Consider the following 17,574-nt stretch of genomic DNA (forward strand, 5'->3'; position numbering starts at 1 on the left):
AGCCTTTACGCTGAACCCCAAGTCCTCTAGTCACACTCCATACATAGCCTTCAGAACCCCCTCCTGCAGCCCATGACCTAAGTCCAAGGCTGTCCTTGCTTTGGAGGAAGAGGGGGAGCTGTGTCTGCAGCTTCCCCAGCACTGAGAGCAGCGGGTGGAGGTGCAGCCTCATCTCGGGATTCACAGCACCCCCGATGCCCAGCAGGCGGGTGCCTCCCAGCTTCCCGGCACCAGCATCACATGGGCCCAGCTGGCTGCTCCTGTGGCAGCTTCAACTCCAGTGGGAAAGCTCGCATTTCCTGCCCCTGCTGGGGGCTTCCTGGGGTCCCTAGGCCTTGCAGTGCCTCCCAGGTACTAGGTGACTCCTCTCTGACCCCACTGCCCCACCTGCTGCCAGAGCCCCCCTAGGAAGCCACATCTGGGGTGGGAGGCACACAGGTGCCCAGGCTGAGCTCCAGAGCTTGCCCTTTTATTTTCCTTTGATGCTCTCTGTGCAACCTAGGTCCAGCTACTCCCCTTCTCTGGGCTTTATCTCCTGCTGCTGGACCCAGTTAATCCGAGCCTCTATGACTAGGGCAAGACCATATGCTAAGCCCAGAGCAGGGATAGGATGAGGGGAGATACAGATAAAGTGAGGAAGATGCCATCCTTTTTTCAAGGACTTCATTAATACTATCCTAGCAACTGGGGCACCTGCATGGCTTAGTCAGTTAAGTGTTTGACTCTTGATTGTGGCTCAGGTCATGATCTCACAGTTCATGTGTTGAAGCCCTGTGTTGGTCTCTGCACTGACAGCATGGAGCCTGCCTGGGATTCTCTCTCTCTCTCTCTCTCTCTCTCTCTCTCTCTCTCTCAAAATAAATAAATATATATAAAAAAACATCTTAACAACTGCCACTTGTTAAGCACCTGTTGTGTACCAGGTACTGTTAGCTGCTTGCACTGTATCATCTCACATAATTTTTACCACCTCCCTGAATTACGGACTATAACCTCTAATTACAGAGGAGAACAGTAATGCACAGAGGAGGGAAGTGACTTGCCCAAGGCCACACAGCTATTCGGGGCAGAGCTGGGATTTGAATCTTAACCTTCCAGACTGCAGAGCCCAGAGTCTCATGCACTCTGTCCCAGGACCTCCAGGCCACAGGGTGGGTCTGAGCACTTGAGGGAAGACTTGAAGATGGAAGGGTGACCCAGAAAGCCCTCTCTAGGGAACCCTGAAGGAAGTGTCAGAGATGAGGGCCCAGAACTGAGAGTAAGTAACCAGCTGTGTGACTTTTGGCAAATCCATTCCTCTCTCTGGGCCACAGTTGACACAACTCTAAAGTAAGATTTTGGAATCACCAGGATTTGCCCATTACCCACAATGCCTTGCCCCACACCTTCCTCGCTGGAGATGCTGTCCAAGGTGCTAACCCCTGAGGCCCTCTCTCCTAAGCAACTGCTTAGCTCCCAGCCTGTGCCTGGCATATAGTTACTGCTCTGTAAATGGGAGTCATATTGATTATTATGATTTCCTGGCCTGTGATTCAAAGCCTTTATCCACTTACCCTTTTCATTCTGGAACTCATGTCCCTCGTGACCTACATTTCTTAAAAAACATTTTTTTCTTGTTTACTCAATTTTGAGAGAGAGACAGAGAGACAGAGAGAGACAGTGTGAGCAGGGGAGGGACAGAGAGAGAGGGAGACACAGAATCCAAGGCAGGCATTAGACTCCGTGGTCAGCACGGAACGCGACGCGTGGCTCGAACTCACAAACCGCGAGATCATGACCTGAGCCCAAGTCAGACGCTTAACCAACTGAGCCACACAAGGTGCCCCTTTTGTAACCTGCATTTCTGATCAATGGGAATATGGCCCCTGGGAGAATACCACCTCCATACCTTTGCTCACATTTTCCCATCCCCTTGGCACGTCCTACCCTCCCATTTCCACAAGCCCCCCGCCACACCTCCGGCCTACCTTTATCACTGTCTGTTGAGGGTTTTCTTTCCTGATCCCCACTCCCCATCTTTCTATCCTTAAAATCCCTCCCTCTGCTCATTATGCCTCACATTAGTCTCATTTCTGGGATAGTGGAAAGAGCACGACCTTCAGAGCCTGACTTGAATCGGCCTCTGCTGCATGTTAGTGGTGTTACTTTAGGCAGGTCACGTCCCCTCTGAGCCACTTGCTGTGCAATGCATGTTGAATTGGATCTCTCAGTCCAGTTGAATGTGTCCACATAATGCCGTGGTACCAGGCAGGCTCCAAGATCCTCGAGAACAGGGGTTCCCTGGGTTACTTTTGACTTAGGCTCATTTTCTAGCATGAGTCACCAAAAAGCTGAGCTGTATTCTTCCCATCTCTCTGTCCTCCACACAGTCTTACACAGCTGCCTGAACCCAGTAAATGCTTAATAAATGTTGGTGGAACTGAATTAAATGTGGCCAGAGAGTGGAACAGTTGAAACTTTGTCAAGTAGGCTGTGAGAGCTTCCTGGAGGAGATGTGGTTTCCTCTGCCCCTTTTTAAAAAAGGGTTAAGAGGGGTGTCTGGCTGGCTCAGTTGGTGGAGCTGGAACACGAGACTCTTGACCTTGGGATCGTGAGTTCGAGCCCCATGTTGGGTGGAAAGAATACAAAAAAGATTTTTTAAAAACTTTTCAATGTTTAAAAAGGATTAAGAAGTTGGGGCTTAGGGGCGCCTGGGTGGCGCAGTCGGTTAAGCGTCCGACTTCAGCCAGGTCACGATCTCGCGGTCTGTGAGTTCGAGCCCCGCGTCAGGCTCTGGGCTGATGGCTCGGAGCCTGGAGCCTGTTTCCGATTCTGTGTCTCCCTCTCTCTCTGCCCCTCCCCCATTCATGCTCTGTCTCTCTCTGTCCCAAAAATAAATAAAAAAAACAAAACAAAAAAAAAAAACGTTGAAAAAAAGAAGTTGGGGCTTAAACTGAGGAGCAGTCAGGCCTGGTAGAAGCCAGATGTGGCCAGATCATGGCTGGATTCCCCTACCCCCTGCCCCTCATCAGCAGGTTACCTGTGGTGAAGAAGCTCAGAATAAGTGTGAAAAAAGAATGGGGCCCAGTGGGAGGATTAGGAGCCAGTGGGACAGTGGGTGCCTCTGCTTCTGCAGACCTAATGGGTGTTGGGCATTTAAGGTGGATTCAGATGGTGAGGGGAGGAAGGAGGTGGAGTGATGTCGGGGTGGGGGAATGGCCAGGTAGAGTCGTGCAGGGGAGGGGTTCTGGAAATGGCCTGAGAAGAGGACCTTAAAGCTGGGAGCCTGGAGGAGGAGGCAGGACCCAGCAAGGATTAAGTGCCAGCGGGTGCTGAGCATTTTTTCCCTAGGCGTTTGTTTATGGTAGTCTCCGTTGTGATGACACTTTTTTCCAGGCATTTGTTTACGGTGGTCCATTATGATGACACTCTTGCAGGTTGGCAAGAGCGCCCCCGTTTTGGAGGCCAAAAGCAAGACTGAGAACTGGTGAGGGCTGGATTTGAATCCATCCGTTTCTCCTGCCAAGGAAGGGACCTGGGCCAAATGAGGAAGCCACAGGAATGAGGGAAGCTCTGATTATGGGCTGAGCTGATCCTGAGCACCTCCAAAACAGAGGCCGCTGCCCAGCCCCATGTATCCCACTGGGAGGGCCCATCTGGTCGCCCAGATATCTCCAGGAAATGCTACCATATATGAAGCATCTCCTGGGTCTCAGGCCCTGGGCCGAGCCCTGCAAATGAATCACTTCATTCCATCCTTATACCAGCTTTACAAAGTGGAGACTGTTACCATCCATTCACCATTTTACAGATGAGGAAACTGAGGCTCAGAGAGGAGACGTGGCTGGACCAGGGGCACACAGTGAGCGGTGAACCAAGACTGGTAGTGTGGTCAGCCTGAGCCCCTGAGCCCAGACCTTTCGCCCTCGCTTTCTCGGATGCTGTGTGTGCTGAGTGCGGGGCTGCGGTGGGTGGCCCCTGTCCTCAGGTGGCTCCTCTCTGTAATCACTGAGCTGGAAGCCCTGGGGGCCTGTGTGCTGCTGCAGGAAGCATGAGGCTGGCCTCATTAGTGGCTCTGAAATGCCAGGCAGGCACAGCCCGCTGGGCCTCCTCATCTATTATGCATCTGGTGGGCAGGCCCCCGGCGGGCAGCTGGCAGAGCACAGGATGGGGGAGCCAGCAGCTGCTTCCTGAGCCCACACCTGCCACCACACCTCTGGGCAGGGACTCCCCCAAGGCATGCCAAGGCAGCTCCTGCCTCATTCCCCCTGGCCCAGCTAGGGTGAGGGGGTCCCACTGCAGCCAGAGGCACGGATGCTGATCCCCAGCTCATTAGCCTGCCTGTCCCCGCAGCCACTCCTGAGAGAGGCTGGGACCTTGACTGAGCTGGGCTCACTTGGGGCTAGGGTGGGCAGAGGTAGGCTGAAACAGAATCTTAGGTGCACAGGCACCTGACTGCACAGATAAAGTGTGGTCACTTATTCATCATTCATTCATTTATTTATTCAGCCACAAGTAACTACTGAGCAACTCTACGTGCCAGGTACATTCTAGGGACTGCAGTTCCAGCAGAAAATGAGACAGACCCAGTCCCGATCTTCAGAGAGCTTGGTGTGGCCAGTATTTCACCTCTTTGAGCCTCAATTTCCTCATCCATAAAATGGGGAATAGAGGAGACAGTCTGTCAATAGATAAGGACAGAACCGCAGTGGTTGTGCTCAATTTTAAAGATTTTATTTATTTATTTTTTCAAATATATATTTTTAATGTTTATTTATTTTTGAGAGAGACAGAGACAGAATGTGAGTGGGTTGGGGCAGAGAGAGAGGGAGACACAGAATCTGAAGCAGGCTCCAGGCTCTAAGCCGTCAGCACAGAGCCCGATGCAGGGCTCGAACTCACGAGCTGTGAGATCATGACCTGAGCCGAAGTTGGACGCTCAACCGACTGAGCCACCCAGGCGCCCCTAAAGATATTATTTTTAAGTAATCTCTACACCCAACATGGAGCTCGAACTCACAACCCCAGGATCAAGACTTGCATGCCCCACCAACTGAGCCAGCCAGGTGCCCCAGTTGTGCTGAGTTTTAAAGCAAGGATTCATACTACCTAGATCTTACTGTGTTCCAAAAGCACTTTCCATATATTGATGGATATAATCCTCATAATCACCCCACGAGGCAGCTACTGTTATTACCCCCGGTTTAGGGCCAAGGAAACTGAGACATAGAGGGGTTACAGAGCCTGTAAGTTCTCTTGGAAAGACTGAGATTTGAACCTAAGTAGGCAGGCTCCAGTTTGCATATCACCCTGTGCTGTAAGGCTGGAGGATGATGGAGGGAGTCGTGCAGGGCCTTTCTGAGGTAGCGTCTGAACCAAAACCTGGACAATGAGAGGAGCTGGATGTGGGAAGAGATAGCAGGGGGAAGGAGGCATTCTTGTCTGCAGGAACAGCAGGTGCAAAGGCCCTGAGGCAGGAACAAGCTTAGTGTGTCTTGGGAACAGAGAGGAGGCCAGTATGGCTGGAGGGATGAGGGAAAATGAGATCCGGGCGCGTGGGTAGCTCAGTTAAGCCTCCGACTCTTGATTTCAGCTCAGGTCATGATCTCACAGTTCATGAGTTCAAGCCCCATGTTGGGCTCTGCGCTGACAGTGTAGAGCCTTCTTGGGATTCTCTCTCTCTCTCTCTCTCTCTGCCCCTCCCCTGCTCATGGTCTCTCACTCTCTCTCAAAATAAAATTTTAAAACATCTAAAAAAATGAGATCAGGTGTGGGTTTGGAGAAAGAAGAAGAACTAGATTGAGCAGGGGCTTATAGTCAAGGTAGGAGTTTGGATATAATGTCGGTAACTGACATGCAGAACAACTGAGTCTCAGACTCCTGGCTTTGTAAAATTCTAGAATCAGAGAATTTGGGCCTTCTGGAATCTTGGGAGATGGAAGAGACCTTTGAGATACCCTCCTGTGGCCTCCCACCTAGCAAGGAGCCCCTTTTTTGGTTCATGACCATTTTGAGTATTGGAATGAGGCTTTGGGAGGGGTCTCCTGCGAAAAATGGGCTTTTATTTTCAAGACCTCTCAAAGCCCACCATCCCTAGTTGAGACCATCTTGACCTCCGAGCAGCTCCTTGACTAGCCCTTCCTTGCTCACTCCTAGTGATAGGAGGTTCACTACCTCAAAGTAGCCCATTCCATTGCTGGATATCAAAAGTTCTTCCATACTTACAATCAGCTGCTTGAGCCTGGATGTAGCCTCTGGGGCCTCCCATTGCCCACAGTGGCCCTTTAACAAGATACGGGCAGTGATGTTACCTCCCCAAGTCTGTTGTTTCTACACTCCACAGCTACTTGTCCCAGCCCTTTCTCATTCTCATCCTCTATTCAGCTCAGCTCTTGGACTCCCTTATCTTTCTATGGGCCCAAGAGATGCCCCCTTCTGAGAAAGGTCATTTCCTTGTGTGTTGGGGCAAGGGGGGTGGGGTGGGAACTCCTGGGAGAGACCTCAGACCAGAGAGACCCCCCCTTCTTCCAAGAAAGAGCCCCTCTAGCTTAGGAGACAAGAGAAGGTCCCCCTCCAGATGGTTTTGTTCCTGAGACTGCCACTGTTATTCTGTGTGATCTTGGGCAGTGAGTCCCCATCTCTGGCTAGTTTCCACATATGCCTACATTTGGCACAACGAAGAGACACAGGAGGTCCTCGAGCACTCTTGCTGCTCTCAGGTTCTCAGTCTGGTGGCCCTGCTTGCTTCTCCGTCACAACGATGTCAGACTCAGGTCCCTTTGTAGGTGGTACATGGGAAGATTTAGGCTCTGTTTTTAGGCAGACCTGAGTTAGAACCAACTTCGGGTTTTCTTACTTGCCGTGCGGCCTTGCAGAAGGCAGTTTGGCTCTCTGAGTCTCAGATGGTCCATAACAATGAGAACTGTATTGCTTACCCCATGGGAGTCTTAGAACGAAATAAGTCCAGTGTGTGTACTCGGTGGATGTTTTCCCTTTCGCAGAGCATTTGCATTTTGAGAGAAAAGACTCATTAAACCAAAGAGAGACTCATTAAGATTCTAGTACTAGAATTTTAGGCGCTGTTGAGGTGGTTTGGTTGAGAAGCAGTGGTTAAAAAGGGGACTTTGCTAATATTCCCAAATCTCCTAAAGACTTTCCTCGGGGCAGGGTCTTCCCCAAGACAGTCGTTCATTCATTCAGCAGATTAATTCAACAAATATTTAGTGTGGGGATGCCCTCTGAGGGCCAACCAGACAGTGGGGACATGGCACTGGAGATGACAGACAAGGCCACACGCCCCTTGTGGAGTTCTCAGTCCAGAGCAGGAAATGAGGAAAGAGGTGGTTCTAATGGAGGCGATAAGCATCGGTTGGGAGGCTATGGGGAGTTCTGAGAAGGACTCCTCCCCCACACCTAGGAATCGGGGGAGGCTTCCTGGAGGAGGTGACCCAGCAGCAACATGTAAGAGAAAGGCGTGTGATGGCACGTGCTGGACACAGGACAGAACTGGACCCGGCAGCTGAAGGTGGCGGGCATAGCCGTCAGGTCACATCCTGCAAGCCCCACCGGAACTCCCTGTGGGTGCTCCAGAGGGTCTGAACCCCCAAATCACCACTGGGAAGAGCCCTCCCATGGCCCCCATCACCCGCTCTCCTCCCCTCTCCTGGAACTTCTCTGCCCTGTGCTGTCGGTCTAGTGCTGTGTATAATGTAGGTTCACTTCTCTGGGTCTCGTTTTTTACACCTGTAAGTCAAAGAAAACAAAAGCACCTACTTCGAAGATTATTGTGGGGATCAAATGAGATCATGTGTTCCAAGGTGGAAAACCAGGCCTAGCCCAGAGCGATGCCGACAATGGTGGTTAGTGCCTGTCGGTCCTTATGTGCTGGGCCCTGCAGCAGGGGCAGCACTGTGCGGATTCTGTCCTCTGGAGGCTCACCAGCTGCCAGGAGGTGAGAGCTGCCTACACATGAGCACGTTCCCCAGCCGTGGACGCCAACTTTGACACTGTCCCTAAGAACACTGGCTTATGCCGCCCGACGGGCCTGCACTGAGTCCTGGCTGGGTGACCTTGTGCAATGCCACCCCCCCCCCCCCCCGCCCCGGCTGATCCGTGGTTTCTTCCTTTGTCCGGTGGGGGTATTAGCAGTCCCCACCTCAAGGACAGTGAAAGGAATGACAAGGCACTTTGAAAGGGCTGGCCAGTGCACCAGCTTCGAGCCACATGCTGGAGGAGGGTGGAACATTCTGGGTCCCTCCCAGGTGTCCTGGAGAAACATCACCCTCGCTCTCTGAGGCTCATTTTCCTACCTATACCATGGGAAGATTGGCTACAAAACACTTCAGTGTGCTGGGTTTCTAGCAGAGGCAGATAGTCCCTAATCTTGGCCTGGTCTGACTGCTGTGTGATCTTGGACTAAAGACTCCACCTCTCTGAACCTCAGTTTCCTCACCTGTAAATGGGGACAGTCTTCACCTCACAGGATTCTTTCATGGTTTCCATTAGCCATTTGTCCATCCAACAAACACTCATCGAGTCCCTACCGTGTGCCAGGTAGCGTCTAGGAATTGGGGATCCAGAGGCAAACCTGATGGACGTGGTATCTGGCCTCGTGCAGGTTACCCCACAGTCCAGGAGACAGATGCAAAATGAGCTAACAGACAAATTAGGGAATTTCAGATGGATGATGAGTAATGAGGGATGGGGTGGGTGGGAAGGGGTCCCCCTTTTCTTTTTTTTTAAATTTTTTTTTAACATTTTTTAATTTATTTTTGAGACAGAGAGAGACAGAGCATGAACAGGGGAGGGTCAGAGAGAGGGAGACACAGAATCCGAAACAGGCTCCAGGCTCTGAGCTGTCAGCACAGAGCCCGACGCGGGGCTTGAACTCACGGAGCGCGAGATCGTGACCTGAGCCGAAGTCGGCTGCTTAACCGACTGAGCCACCCAGGCGCCCCGGGGTCCCCCTTTTCTAAGGGTATCATGGAGGGCCTCTCAAGGCCTAAGTGGGAAGGAGCTGGTCGTGGGAAGCGTAGTTCAAATAGAGGGCAGAGTGAGTATAAAGGCTTTGAGGCAGGAATAAGATTCTTTGCCCCATCCCAAATCTGGAACATTCCAGATCACCTCCTGGAAGCAGCTGGAAGGCAGCTGAGCAAGCAGGGGGTTTGGAGGCCTACCTTCTCTCTGATCAGGAACTGCTGTTCACAAGGCAGGTCCAGGGGAGGGAGTGGGCAAGTGGGCAGGCATGCAGGACCAGGCGTGGGCTGGGCCCCAAGCGAGCAGAAGGTCCTCTGAGCTGGCGCCCGCCTGGCTGCCCTCCTGCCCAGAAGTATTCTGGGGTCTGTCACAGAGACCCTGAGCCTGGCTATTTTAGGAGGGGCTTGGGGCAGGGAACTCATGCTTGCTTTCTCTCTCCCCCCAAGCCATCCTGGGTGTGGACACTGGCCACAGAGTGCCTTGGCCTTTCCCACATCTGGCCCATCCATGGGGCCAGAGTTTCTTTGAGGTGACCCCCTCACACGCACATGCACGTGCACATAATTTCCATACTTATGCTCATGGACTTGACTCTCGTCCAGACGGCTTTGTCATGAACACAGAGTTATTAACACACACAGTCCCTCCTGGAGCAGAGCATAATTGGACGTCGACAGTGTGCCAGGCCCCCAAACAGACCCTGTCTTCACCCGAGGAAGCTCCATTTCTAGAAGGAGAGATGGATCGTGGTCTAGGTCCCACCAGGACATGTGCAAACCAAACTGGCCAGTCTGCGATGGCCCAGGTCAGGCTTCTGGGGAGGCTGGTCAGGGTGGTGACAGCTTGCCCCAGTGTGAGGCTCCAGAAAGACTGGATAAGAGGGTAGCTTATGTGGTGTGACGGGGGAAGACGGGGAGAGTGTAACAGGTAGGGGGTGTGGGGCCTGCCGAGGCCTGGGGGTGGGACAGACACGCAGGGCCTCGTGGGCCACATGCAGCCCGCATGCAGTGAGAAGCCACCAAGGGCTTTTAGGCAGGCGGGTGACGTGATTAGATACAAACATGCTCACGTACAAACCCCCGCATGGCCCAGACACGAATGCTTTCTCTCCCACCCACATTTCACGTTCCTGCCAGGCCTCCATCTACAACCTCCCCCACAGAGACACTCACCCTTTCTCACCACCGGGCAGAGCTGCAGAAAACCCTGAGGGGGCTACTAGAGAAAGTGTCAGACATCTGCCCCGCCTGCTTGCTGACCGTGGGTGGCAGGGCCCTCTGGTCCAGCCAGGATCCTCTGTCCACTCCACAGGCGCACGGATGCGCACGTGTGCCTTGCACACACACGTGCAGGATCGTAACCCTCCCCTGCACGTGGAAGGTGGCTTCTAGCTTAAGGAGTACGTTGACATGCATTATCTCATTGAATTCTCCCAGCAGCCCTGCAGGAAAGCGTTGTCCACACCATTTTACAGCTGAGGAAACAGGTTCCAGAGAGGTGAAGTGACTGGCCTCAGGCCACACAGCTAGAGCTTGACCCAGCCAGGATTGGAACTCAGGTCCGTCTAACTTCTAGATGTGTTCACTGGCCCTTCCAAACTCGGGCACAAGTGGACGTGCTTGTCACCTTTCCAGCCTGTCACTGGAAATGTGGCAGGCGACCTTCAATGACAAATTCTTCAAGAAACAGGCTGATCAACATGGAAAGTTATTTGGAGCCCCAGTGCATGCCCACCTGCCTAGTGACCCCGCAGCCTCGGGGGGTGAAGTCAGTGGAGGGGCTGGGCACTTGCCAGCCTGCCAGCCTGGGGCAGCTCAGGGCATGGAGCTGAAGCCAGGAGCAGAGCCTGCATTTGCATTTGCAAATGAAGCAGACAGCCCTGTCCCCAGTGGGCTAACCCCAGCTGGCCTGGCTCCCAGGACATGACAGCTGAGGTCCCGGGGGGCACAGCCCTGTGCCCAGCTGCCTGGGCTGCTTTTCTCCTGTTTTCTCTCTTCCCTGACCCTCAGAAAAGGTTGCCTAATGCTTAATGTAGGGGAAAGAGCGTGGGCTTTAGAATTAGCCAGAACTGGGGATACAGCCCAGCTGTCACGCCTGGCCAGGGGACTTTGGCCATGGCATTTAACCTCTCTCCATATCAATTTCCCCTTCTTGGACTAAGGAGTAAGGATCTCCTTAAGATGATTGAGAAAGGTAAGGGTCAGGTACTCAGAGAGCTGACTTATAGTAAATGCTCAGATTTCCTTAAAAACAAAATCTCCCCCCCCCACCCCCAACTACAAAAATAATAAGTGCTCATTGAAAAATTCCAAACGGGACACCTTGGTGGCTCAGTTGGTTAAGCGTCCGACTTTGGCTCAGGTCATGGTCTCATGGTTCTTGAGTTCAAGCCTCACATCAGGCTCTGTGTTGACAGCTCAGAGCCTGGAGTCTGCTTCAGATTCTGTGTTCCCCTCTCTCTCTGCTCCTCCCCCACTCACCCTCTCTCTCTTTCTCAAAAATGAATAAACATTCAAAAAATTAAAAAAAAAAGAAAAACTCCAAGCAATGCAGAAAAATATATCCTATAGAAGGCAGGAGTTCCTGGTGGTCCCGCTTCCTAGAGACAAGCCATGTGAACTTTTGCATTTAATTTTTAATTTTCACAAGTGAGATTTTGGTTGTGCACCTTGCTTTTTTTTTTTACTTAACAGTATGCCTCAAACCCCTTTTTCCATCAGGACAGAGGCCCCCTTTGTGATCACTGCATGGTCCCCGACTGTTTGCATGTGCCTTAATGCATTTATCCAGCCTCCTTTTAATGGACCATTGAGGTGGCTTCCAGATGTTGGCTATTGCAAACACTGCTGCAGTGAATGTCATTTGTTCATATATTTTTGTGCATTTGTGTATAAAGGGAGTGGCTGGGCCAAAGAGTATTTACATTTTTGTCCATAACAGGAGTGGCCAAAACCTCTACAGAGAGGTGGTAGCAATCCATGTGCCCCAGCAGACAATCCATGTGCCCCAGTAGAAAAGTCTACTTCCTCAAAATAATGGAGATTTACCCACTGCCTCTGTCCCTGACCACAGAGATCCCAGAGCCATCAAGAGGCAGAGATTCCAAGTGGGGGAGGTGCCTGAGAGGTCATGCTGCCCTTACTCCTGTCCCCACACCTGTCTCCCCATTACATCCCTGGAGGCTCTGCCTGCCTTTGCTCAGTACCTTACACGCTCATTGTTTCACTCTTGGGCAGCTCTAGTCTACCTTCTCACAACCTCCACCTAGGAGTCCTGCCTGAGTCCTCAGCAGCCCACAGAGGAAGCGAAGAAGGAAGAAAGGAGGAGAGAAGGGAAGGCCAGGAAATGCTCATGGTTAATGTTTACATACTTTGCATGTAATAACTTACTCAGTCCTCATGACAACCCTTGAAGGCAGGCACTGTTGTTATCCCCATGGCACAGATAAGGAAATCGAGGCTCAGAGAGGTTAAGCAACTTGCCCAAGGTCACACAGCTGTTAAGTGGCAGAGCTAGGATACAAACTCAGGCAGTCTGGCTCCAGAACCCACACCTGTGATGTTACACTGCCTCTCCCAGCAGGAGCCAGTGATTTATTGAACACTTACTATATACTGACCAGCTCCAGGCTAGTCAGATTGTACGTATAACCTCTAATTTATTCTATACAACAACCCTGCAAAGTAGGTATTACTGTTTCATTTGGGAGATGAGGGAACTGAGGCTCAGAGAAGAGAAGAGGCTTAGAGGAGCTGAAGGGCCCCTCCACAGCCCCTGCCGGGCAGAGTAAGCCCTCCAGGGTTCTGGTTCACTCAGTCCTCAGCAGACCCAGCTCAGTGTAGTGTCTCATCTTCCTGTTCATCCTCCTGTAGGATGTCAGAGCTGCCCCTTAGCACCATCCAGTCCGAGTCCCAGTTCCCAGTGGAATCTGCTTGGAGAGGTCGTGGTGACTTAATTCTGTCCACATGGTGATTTAGAGACAGAGCTAAGGCTTCTCCTTGTCACCTTCTGTTAGGAGATGGTGACCTTGTCCCCCTCTGTCTTGGCCTGGCAGGGACTTCTGCTCACCAGCTTGGCCCGGGGCCCACGAAGTGGCAAGCCCACCAGCTGGGGAGGGAGAGGGATGGATTAAACAAGACCTCGGCACTGGAGGGTTCAGTGTCTGGGCACTGAGGCCCAAGGAATGCAGAGAACAGCTGGAGAACAGCTAGAGAACAGTCGGGCGGGTGTCACTGGGGCTTTGCTTTGAGATGGGGGAGGCCTGGCTCACCCTGCTCAGATGCCCATGCCCAGCAGCACGGTCAGGCCCAGAGCAGGCAGCAGGACGTGAATCCTGAATGAATAACTGAGTGTAGGAGTGAAGGGCAAGTGGGGGAGCGGGTAGATGACAGAGCTTGAGTGCGTGAGTGAAGGAATGCATGGAGCTCAGAAAAGGGACACCGACCCCCTGGGCTGCACAGGCAGGGAAGGACAATAAGGTTAACGAGGGAGGTGCGGTGTAGGTGGCATGGGCCCCAGCTCATGGGTGCCGGGAAGGGCCTTGCTCATGGCCCCTGGCTCACACTCTCCCTGGGCGCTGAGGGTGGCAGCCTGTGGCAGGCCCATCAGTGGGAGCCGTCCTGCAGCCGTGGGCCAAGGAGTGGAGCAGTGGGTTCCAGCTTCAGGTGCGGCACGTTGGGAAAGTCACCATTGCCATCTTGGCTTCAGGTCTCTTCCGTGCGGAATGGAGATAATGTTACCGCCTTAGGTTCTTTGTGAGGCTGTTGAGGGGGCCTAGTGAAAGGACACTCTGTAAAGTACCAGGCTGGGTCAGCAGGTGTTGTTATTACCCAAGCAGGAAGAGGCTGGGTGGCTGGGTCACCTCAGTATGGCTCCTCTCCCTGCCCCGTGTGCCGGGAGGAGTCAGTCCCGGGGAGGCGGGGAGGGTCAGGCCCAGGCCACAGCCTGGCTCTGGCACCTGGGCAGGGGAGGCCCTGGCATTCAGCAGGTGGATGGGAGGCCCGGTCCTTAGGTGCTGCGCCCCCGGGAGGGGGCCGGTCCCATGACCTCCTCTCCGGGCTGCCAACCTGTTGTTTGCTCAGGAGGCCACTACCTGGCCCGGCTCCGGCATCCGGGTGTTTTGGCGCTCAGCCAGCATGGAGTGAGGGTGGGGACTCCACGTGCTACGTCCCTGCCCACCCCCTCTGTGCAGCGTGGAGACTGAGGCCTGCTCCCCACTCCCAGGGTGACTCTGCCAGCTCTACCATTTGGTAGACCCCCTGGCCCATCTTGCAACCTCGATGAGCCTCTGCTTCCTTATTTCTGAAACAGCGATCTGGGCTGTGCCAGTTACGGATTACGGGACATCACAGCGCTCGGCTCCCGCCCACCCCCACACTTCCTCTTGAATCCTGGTAGAGCGGTGGAAGGTGCCTGGGGAAAGGATAGTCAAGAGCAGCCGTGCTTGTGTCCCTCCCCTCCCTGTGGGCCTTGGGTGGAGGGGGCTGGGCTCCCTGGGCCTAGCTTCAGAAACTTGCTCACCGGGCTGTCCCTGGCCACCTTCCGTGGCATCTTGGCAAGACAGAGGCAAGCGGGAGGGTGGGGGGAGGCAGTGCCGGATGTCTGAGCACTGGAGACAATGGGCCTCTGTGGCCCCCAGGGGAAGGGGCAATTCCAGTGCAGCCTCCAGTCTCTGGTTTCAGGAGATCAGAGTCCCCTCAGACACGATACCACAGCTGGGAGACATAGGCAGCCCCCAAGCCCCATCCAGAGTGGCCTCTCTCGGGGGGGTGAGGGCCCACAGGAGTAGCCCTCTGTACCTGCTTCTCGCCTTGAGGTCTGTACTCTCTGCCGTCCCCCACATGAGTCACCAGATTGGTAGAACCAGCTGGTTTCATGGAGACCAGGGAGATTCAAGGGACCCTGTCCTCTGGTGACCAGTGCTGGGCTCGTCTGGACCTCTCAGGACCCTATCCTGGGCTAGCCTCCCTCACAAGTCCTTCTTGGCCCTGCGTTCCTTGGCTAGCTGAGCACCTGCTCTGCCCCCCCAACCACCCAAGTCTGGTTTCCCAACTTGTGTGTGTGTTGTCCTGTACCTGTCTAGCTCCTCTGCTCCCCATCACAGGCTTCCTGCCTTGGTGGTCATGTGTTCCCTGCTCTGGCCACCAGAGTTTCACCTGTTTAAAATGAACTTTAAAGCATGAATAGTTCACCAGGCAGCCAAGAAGGAAAAGGGAGCCCCCAGCCGAGGAAACAGCCTGTGCCAAGGCTCAGCAGTGTGAAACAGCATGGCTTATTTGGAAAACTGCTTGCAGCCCAAACAGGCTAGGACAAGGTGCCTGGGGCAGGACAGGAAGGGGGTGTGCGTGGAGATGAGGCTAGGAGAGTCAGCAGGGGCCACACCCACCTGGGGACCTCCATCCAGGGCAACTATCTTTGGGTGGCCAAAGAACCAAGTCATACCCAAAGGACAGCCCAGCCACTGCTCTAATGCCCTGAAAGGGTGAGGTTCCCAGGAGAGTGGCTAATATTAATAATAATTAATCATAATAGCAAACACTTCTATAGTGCTTACTCTACTCTGTGTCTCACAGCAGCCTTATGAGGAGAAAGACAGGACCCTCCCATCAACTCTCCAGCTGGTTAACAGTGGGGAAACAACCCAGGAAGGCATCTGGCCAACTGTCCTCAGTCTTACCTATCTCCCCCCCACCATGCCTGTGGTTTGGCAGTGTGGGGAACCACCCGGAGATGCCCCCTACCCCAGTGTGGCATCTGGAGCCCTGGACTAATGGAAGGCCTGGGTTCTGGTCCCCAGTCTACTTCTGCCTTCCTGGGTGACCTCAAGGTGTTGGTTTAACCTCTCTGAGCCTCAGTTTATCCTTCCAGGAATTGGGGATCTTAGCGACTGCCTTATCTCCCACTCCAGTTCCGGCGAGACTCCCAGGAGTGAGCAGATAAACAGCACTTTTGAAAAGTACAAAAAGCTGTACTCATGACAGTGTGATTATTGTTGTTACCTCGATGTGGAGATAAGGGATGGGAGGAGGCGCAGTGACAGTTGCCAAGAAACCCAGGAGCTGTCAGCAGCAGCTTCCGGCCTGGCCCATCCCACTCAGGAGCTGGGCCACTGGGCCCCTCCCCCACCCCCTTGCTGCGCCCTTTCCCTGGGAGAGATGGGTGCGTTGAGAGGGTGGGGAGCTGGGGCCAGCTGGCCGGCAGCCACACACCTCTGGGGCCTGAAGGTGACCCTGAAATGTGCCTGGCCCAGATGCCAGGTTGGCTCAGGCTTTCTGTGTGACCTTGGGCAAGTTACCTCCTCTCTGGCTGCCACCTTTTTCTGTGTCCAGGTCTTCTGTACCTGTAGGCAAGTGTCCAGGCCAGACAGGAAAGGATTGGAGCTGGACCTGGAAGATGCTTGGCGGTGGCTGCAGGAGCTGGGGAGGGCTGCCATGGGGAGGCCACCGGGGGCCAAGGCTAGGTGACAGGGCTGAGGTCCTGGGTTGAGAGCAGCTGTGATGTATGTAGTAGAAGAACCTTGAGCTGGAGTTAAACCTCTGTTCTCCCCTTTCCCTGGTGTGACCGTGGACTTGTCACTTAACCTCTCTGAGCCTCAGTTTTCTTATCTGGAAAAAAGGTGGATAATAGCCAACCTCACGAAGCTGCTGCGGTGATCAGATGAGACACTAGACTGCAAGAGTGCTGTGCAGATATAACTTCGGTCACGGCAGGGGGAAAGGAAAAGGGGAGAGTTCCCTGAGTCCCAGCATGCTCCAGGCACCTTCCAGTTGCTGCATGTGCAGAGGGAATGCAAAGCATTTTTAAAATATATATTTTTATTTTTAAGTAATCTCCACACCCAAAATGGGGCTTGAACTCACAACCTGGAGATCAAGAGTCACATGCTCCACCGACTGAGCCAGCCAGGTGCCCCGGAATGCAAAGCATTTTAAGCTGAGCCAGGCCATTGGGTCTGGAAGGTTTTCAGAGAAGCAGAGAGGGCCAGACCCCACGTGAACAGAATAGTGGAGATTAGAAGGAAGGAGGCGAGGGTGGGATAGAGAGGGGAGGAGAGACAGAGAAGTTCAAGTTCATGAGAGGGAGGAAAATGGCCAAGTTGGGGGAGGTCCACAGAGGGCAGAGGCAGAAGGGGAATGGAGGATGGCTAGAAAGGTGGGGATAAGATGGGTGTGAGATGAGGGAGGCCGACAGGGGGAGGGGAGGCTGGGGAGGTAGGGAGGGAGGTGGCAGGTTTGAGTTTATTCATCCCTTCCAGGTTATTTATTGAGCAACTAGTATCTTCTCAGTCAGTATAGTATAGCATTAGGGCACGGTATCTAGACCTGGATGGTTGAGGATTCAAATCCTCTGTATTTCACTTACTGCCAGCATGACCTTGGACAAGTTGCTGAACCTCTCTGTGTCTTAGTGCCCTTCTTTGAAAGAAGGGTGTTCAATGAGTGAATCCAAGCGAAGCAGTTAGAGCAGAGTTTGCCCGGGGCAGGTCGGTATCAGTGTTGGCTGTCCTTTGCTGTTGCTGTTTTCATTACCTCTCGAATGGGACTTGCTAGGTCTGCCCCTGCTGTGAAGTTCAGATCTTGGGCTCTAGAGTGACAAACCTGGATTCCAATGTTTGCTCTG

The 17,574-nt window shown here is 53.3% G+C and overlaps 1 protein-coding gene across 1 annotated transcript in view; it reads left to right on the forward strand.

Moving 5' to 3' along the window:
* The window catches only part of RAP1GAP (RAP1 GTPase activating protein), a 50,907-nt gene that overhangs the window by 2,596 nt on the left and 30,737 nt on the right, over nucleotides 1–17,574 (forward strand).

The sequence above is a fragment of the Neofelis nebulosa genome, chromosome 2 (genome assembly GCF_028018385.1).
Source record: "Neofelis nebulosa isolate mNeoNeb1 chromosome 2, mNeoNeb1.pri, whole genome shotgun sequence".
Classification (NCBI taxonomy): Eukaryota; Metazoa; Chordata; class Mammalia; order Carnivora; family Felidae; genus Neofelis; species Neofelis nebulosa.